Consider the following 5,734-nt stretch of genomic DNA (forward strand, 5'->3'; position numbering starts at 1 on the left):
CACAGGCATACCATTTAATTTTTTCAACGATTTTCAAAAGAGAAAAAAATTACAAATGAGCAAGCGTCAGTTGAGCGTTTGCTTCCAGGCCCATTGTGCAAAGCATCACGACTGTAGAGCAGCCGAAGAGCCAGGCTCAGTGGATGAAGAAGAGGTCTTTTAACAACAAAAGTAGAAAGTGTCTTGCGAGTTGAAACAGTCACAGACATTCCCGTTCCCGCAGTCTCCAATTCTGTTTGGGTTGCACGGCAATCCTTGCTGAAAAGACATAATTATGTGAAAGGAAACACTGTAATTAGGAGGGGGAAGGCGAGATAGACTAGTACGCAGGCATGGATCAATGAGTAAGAAAATAAACATGTAGACACGGAGACACTGACACACACATACACACACTGACATACTAACACACACACACATATACATACACACACACACACGCGCGCTCGCCGCGGTACGCACACACAGTTCGGGCGCACTCAAAGACAGACAGACAGTGATACAGGCCTACTGCGCGTCTAGACACACAAGCACCCACACACAGACAGATGTACAGACAGACAGACAGATAGACAAAGATCATAGTTCACTCTCACCCCAATCCCACGCTTCATGAGCTTGCTGTGCTCTTCACGAGAAAAGAGCTTCAAACCGGCGGGAACGCTGTACCCGTGAGACAGGCTCACCATCAACAGAGCCACCGCGAACACAAACATCGCTTTCATCTTGGATATTGCTGGAAAATAAGATCGCATGGGAAGTTAATAAACTGCACAGTGTAGAAGGTGAATGAACTAAACGTTTGGTCGGAGACATGGACTCAGATGAAACTGATTGAAATACCTTGTTATTGATTCTGTTGACTCTTCGTTAATGCGGCTGACAATCTCAGATCTGGCCAGGCTTTCAGTAGGGGAAGGGCTCCTAATATGGACCGGCTCCTAATATGGACCACCTCCTGTTCTGACAAACTAACGGCGCCAGAGCGCTCAAAACAATTTCATTCGCTTTATTCACCCTCTCTGGATAAGTTGCACATGTCAAAACAGTTGCAGAAACACAAACCTCAAAACCGTTAGGCTTTTTCGCTTTTTTTTTCACTTTTGGCAGCGTTCACTCTAAATTTGCTGCCTAAAATGGACTCGTTTCTGTCCACAGCCAAAGCTTTCGTAACACAATAAGGGCTATATATGACAGCTAAGACAGTATTTGTTACATTTTAACAGTGTGTACCCCGAGTTTCTACTGCAAACAAAAAATAATAGCAAAACCTCAAAGTATGTGTGAGTCTCCTAATATGGACCACCTTCAACAAATCGAAGAAAATAAAAACTAAAGGCAATTTTAATTAATTCATTAAGAAGCTTGCTGATAATAACCTATAACTAGCCCTCGAGATTTCAAAAAGATATAACAAATAGTCTCTTTTTTTTGGAAGTTGATAATTTCACTTATTTTCACTCTGTTTTTTTGGGTCCTGATTTGGCCTATTATGGTCCGCTGGACCCGAAAAGCAACAGCTAACTAACTAACTCTGTTTTTGATAAGCTTCTTCAGTTTCCTGGTGTGCTTCAAATAATGCTTTCATCAACCCGAAACAGCTAAATCTAAAGCATATTTGAATTAGTCTCTTGCACACTAAGTTGTATCATGTTATTTTGAAGTATAGGGGGCTTTTTACAGTGATTCGTGAAGGCCGCTTCACTGGTCCATATTAGGCGCCCAAGCTCCTAATATGGACCCTTTGTGATTTTTTCTGTATTTAATTTTTGCTGAATGTCTATCAAAGCTATTTCACTCTAATTAGGCCTAACGGTTAACCTGAGAGAGAAGGACTACCACACACAAGATGAAACTTCTTCGCAAGAAAACAAGCTAGTTATCAGCATGAAACAAAAAGTGGTCCATATTAGGAGCCCTTTCCCTACGTGGGATTAGACCATCCCTCCACTTGGTCACGTATAGGTGATCGCTGTGCACAATTGTGAGTCCAAGGGAAGGGATAGTCTCATTCCAAGAAACAGCCTGGCCACATCTGAGATGATGATGAGTCTAACTGCTGTTTTCACCCGAAGGAGTGTGCTTTTATAGCTTGCGTATCGTGTTATTCAATATTTCAATGAGTGTGTCTTTGTTTTTAATCATCGCATTAAGACAAATTCCAGTTTTGTTCTTGGCTATAACATTTTCTGTATTCTTCATTTTATAAAACACTTATATGCTTGTGGTCACTATAAAGTGTAGCACTATAGTTCTTTTCAAATGACAATTCCACACATGTACGATGCAGTTGTATGAAGGTACAACGGTCTTTTTATGGGTGTTTTTTTTGAGTGAGGATCCTTCCTTGGAGATAAAACATATTGTCTGGCCTATGCCTTAAAAGACGCTTTAAATATTCACTTTGTTGATGGTCAACCTTTCTTGAATCTCTTTATTTCACTTTTAACCTTGAGGGCACCACACGGGTAATACACGTTTCGAGTAAATGACCAATTGACCAATGGTCAATTCAAAATAATATAAATAATACGCAACCTGTATAACACCGGATAACAACATTACCAACAAGAACAACCGACAAGAACAACAACAAAAAGAACAACCGACAAGAACAACAAGAACCGACAAGAACCGACAACAACAACTACAACAACAACTACAACAACAACAACAACAACAACGTCGACGACGCCAACGACCCGAACGACCAACCCGTGACCACCTACTTGACAACATCAAGAATAAAATAAAATATAACTCTTCATTTCCTCACCTTCTCGATTTACACGACGTTAACAGTTACACAGTTCTGCAAACTGAATGCAAATGTGGCAAAACACCAGCGTTTTATACTGATTGGATTTTTCTGTCGTGTGGCTGACATATCAGACTTTTGTAATTGCTTTTTAAGTATAGATCGTACATGTAAAGCCGATATATGAGTAAGCCATTCTGACTGAGTCATGTCACTTCGGTCAAGCTGAAGAAATCGTCATCACATACTTTAATCGGAACATCGAGAATGGAGGTTGATGAAGGGGGAAGTGGCGGGGGGGGGGGGGGGGGGGGGGGGGGGGGTGGGGGATTTAGAGATTACGCTCCCCCCTTCCATTCATGTAAGAGGTCACAGTTTCCCAAAAAGGATATATCGCTGTCACTCATGATACTACCGGTATTTGTCAGCTTCTGAAGCTTAATTATGGTATGTTTAGTGAGCTTACATTTAAAAAAAAAATGGTATAAAGTACACTTATCATTAAGTCTCACCCAATGAACCTGTTCTTTAAAAGGCTAATTCAGACCACCACCACCATCCCTCTCTCTCTCTCTCTCTGGCTCTCTGTGTTTCTCTCTCTCTCTCTCTCTCTCTCTCTCTCTCTCTCTCTCTCTCTCTCTCTCTCTCTCTCTCTCTCTCTCTCTCTCTCTCTCTCTCTCTCTCACACACTAACATACCATACACATACCAATCCCCCACATTACTACTTCGTCTCTCCCACTCCCTCTATCACCCACCCCTACGCCAGGGGCGGATCACATCATTTTTAAGGGGGGGTTTCCAAATTTCTGTTTGGAACAAATCGACGAGGTTAGTTGAGGGCGCGAAAATGGAGCAATCTGGATACAATCTGAGCAAAAAACCATCCCCTCATACACCTTCAAAAAAGTAAATTTAAGAAGACAAGTTTGGATGAAAACAAGAAAAATTTACCGATCTGGTGCAACCTGAGCCAGCAAATTACGCAACTAACTTCCAAACCCGTCATTTAGAAGACAAAGGCCGCCTCCTAAGGGGTCGCCCCCCCCCCCCCCGGAAAAATTGATAAAAATCAAGGAAAATGGAACAATCTGGTGCAATCTGAGCTATCATTTATTTCTTTATTTTCAATTTTCTTCTTCACTGTTTTTACATTTTTTTAGGCTGGGGGGGGGGGGGGGGACCCGGAAACCCCCCTTGGATCCGCCCCTGCCTACCCCTCCACTCTAGCAACCGCCTCACCATTCCGCGAGTTGACTCGTGCTTGTGATACCGCGGTTTGTCTGCGAAAGAAATGACACAACACTTTAGAATAATTATATATGAATGAAGCCCTCAAAGTCAAAGGGAACAGACGCATTTGATGGGTCATTTGATAAGTGTGGCTGCTGAGGGACATTTTGACTGCCAAAGGCTTACACCGTCAACACCGCTATTTAGGTATGGGCGTATATTGGTGACCACAAAAGCAATCATGTTGACAACGGTTGTGACAGTTTTGCATTGCTGGGATACTTACACTGAGCACAACAAGTTAAGGATATTTTTTCAGTGGTATAGCCCAGATGTTAAACAGCAGTTGTTTGGTCAGAAATATACGTGTATTTAAAGATCAGTCTTTCTTCTGCTCAAAAATATGTTTCTGGAATCTGAGCAATATTCGGGTATGACGTCAGAGGTCCGTGACCACGCCTACCCTCAAAAATGGTGCTTTTTGACGGCATGATTCACTTTCAACCGTCAAAAGGGTAACTTAAACTGAATGATATTTTACATTTTTTACACCAAAAAGTTTATTTGGTGTCCTACCTAACAAGTCATACAATTTTTTTTCAAATCCGCCGCGCAGTCAGGCTGATTCAGCGTGTAAAGGAGAGCGACCACAATCCTGAAAAACGGCAAAAAATCCAGGGTTTTAATGGTGTTTTTGCTGGGTAGCCGCAGTTGATATGCAATACATCTAAAACTACAAATAGCAGCCTCTCCAAATTTCACAGAACGATGACAAAGACCCTCATCAGTATATGTTCCAGTACTTAGAGTAAACAGAACCCGAGAATGGACGTTGTAACTGTTTTCCGTTAAAAATTTGGAAACGTTTGTAACGTCTAAGAAACAAATGTGACATGCACTCAACTTTGTATACTTTGCAATGAATGGTGCCATTACATGTGTGCCAAGTGTCAGAAACATTCTTTGACGGGCTTAAAAGTTATGATCGTTTGAAAAGAGGTGAAAAATACTGTCCCTGGTGTCTTTCGCGCAACTTTTTTTTAAAGAACTTTTTCTATAATTTTGTTTCTCGTTCTCCGATAGGATACGTATAATAATAATAATAATAATATGGGAGATTTATAGAGCGCTTTACATTCTCAAAGCGCTTTACAATGACAAACATACATAATACATACAAAGCAAAGCAAAAGCATGTGCAGCAGCATTCAGCACACAAGTGAACAACGAAACTCAAACACTACATCAATACAATCTGCAAGCATACTAACACAGGCAAAACATTCAAACATTCAAACACCTGATTCAAAGAGCATTGTCTCGAGGTCATAACGGCCTACTATACAGAGAACCGTTATCTGTCCGTTATGACACAGAGAGAACGCCTTTTTGGTTGTCCCTTAATTCGTAAACCGTGAACATCAAGCTACGGGAACAGTCACACAAACTCAAAAAGTATAATTATTTGGAGGTCTTCGGATTATTTTTGTATTATGCACACATGTATACAAACACACACGTAGTCACAGACAGACATATGCATAAACTCACGCGCTTGCACACCAGAACACAGTGCCAAAGACAAATTACAAAAACAACACACCTAACAGCAGATCTTATATAAAGGAAAAAGGTTTCAATCGCTGAGCTTTGTGCAATTAACCTTGATAGTGGAAAGTGTGTGTCCTGATCACTCAGCCACCTTGATATGAGTTTTGCAGACGTCATCGTCTAAAAAAGAAC

At 41.2% G+C, this 5,734-nt stretch overlaps 1 long non-coding RNA gene across 1 annotated transcript; it reads right to left on the reverse strand.

Moving 5' to 3' along the window:
- Positions 1-2,918, reverse strand: LOC138956333 (uncharacterized). Its single transcript, XR_011452609.1, has 3 exons — positions 2,777-2,918; positions 597-736; positions 1-258 (listed from the first exon to the last, which is right to left on the reverse strand). It is a non-coding gene; the product is annotated as an uncharacterized lncRNA (long non-coding RNA).
- Between the last annotated feature and the right edge of the window lie 2,816 nt (positions 2,919-5,734).

This window comes from Littorina saxatilis, linkage group LG2 (assembly GCF_037325665.1).
Source record: "Littorina saxatilis isolate snail1 linkage group LG2, US_GU_Lsax_2.0, whole genome shotgun sequence".
NCBI classification, from domain to species: domain Eukaryota; kingdom Metazoa; phylum Mollusca; class Gastropoda; order Littorinimorpha; family Littorinidae; genus Littorina; species Littorina saxatilis.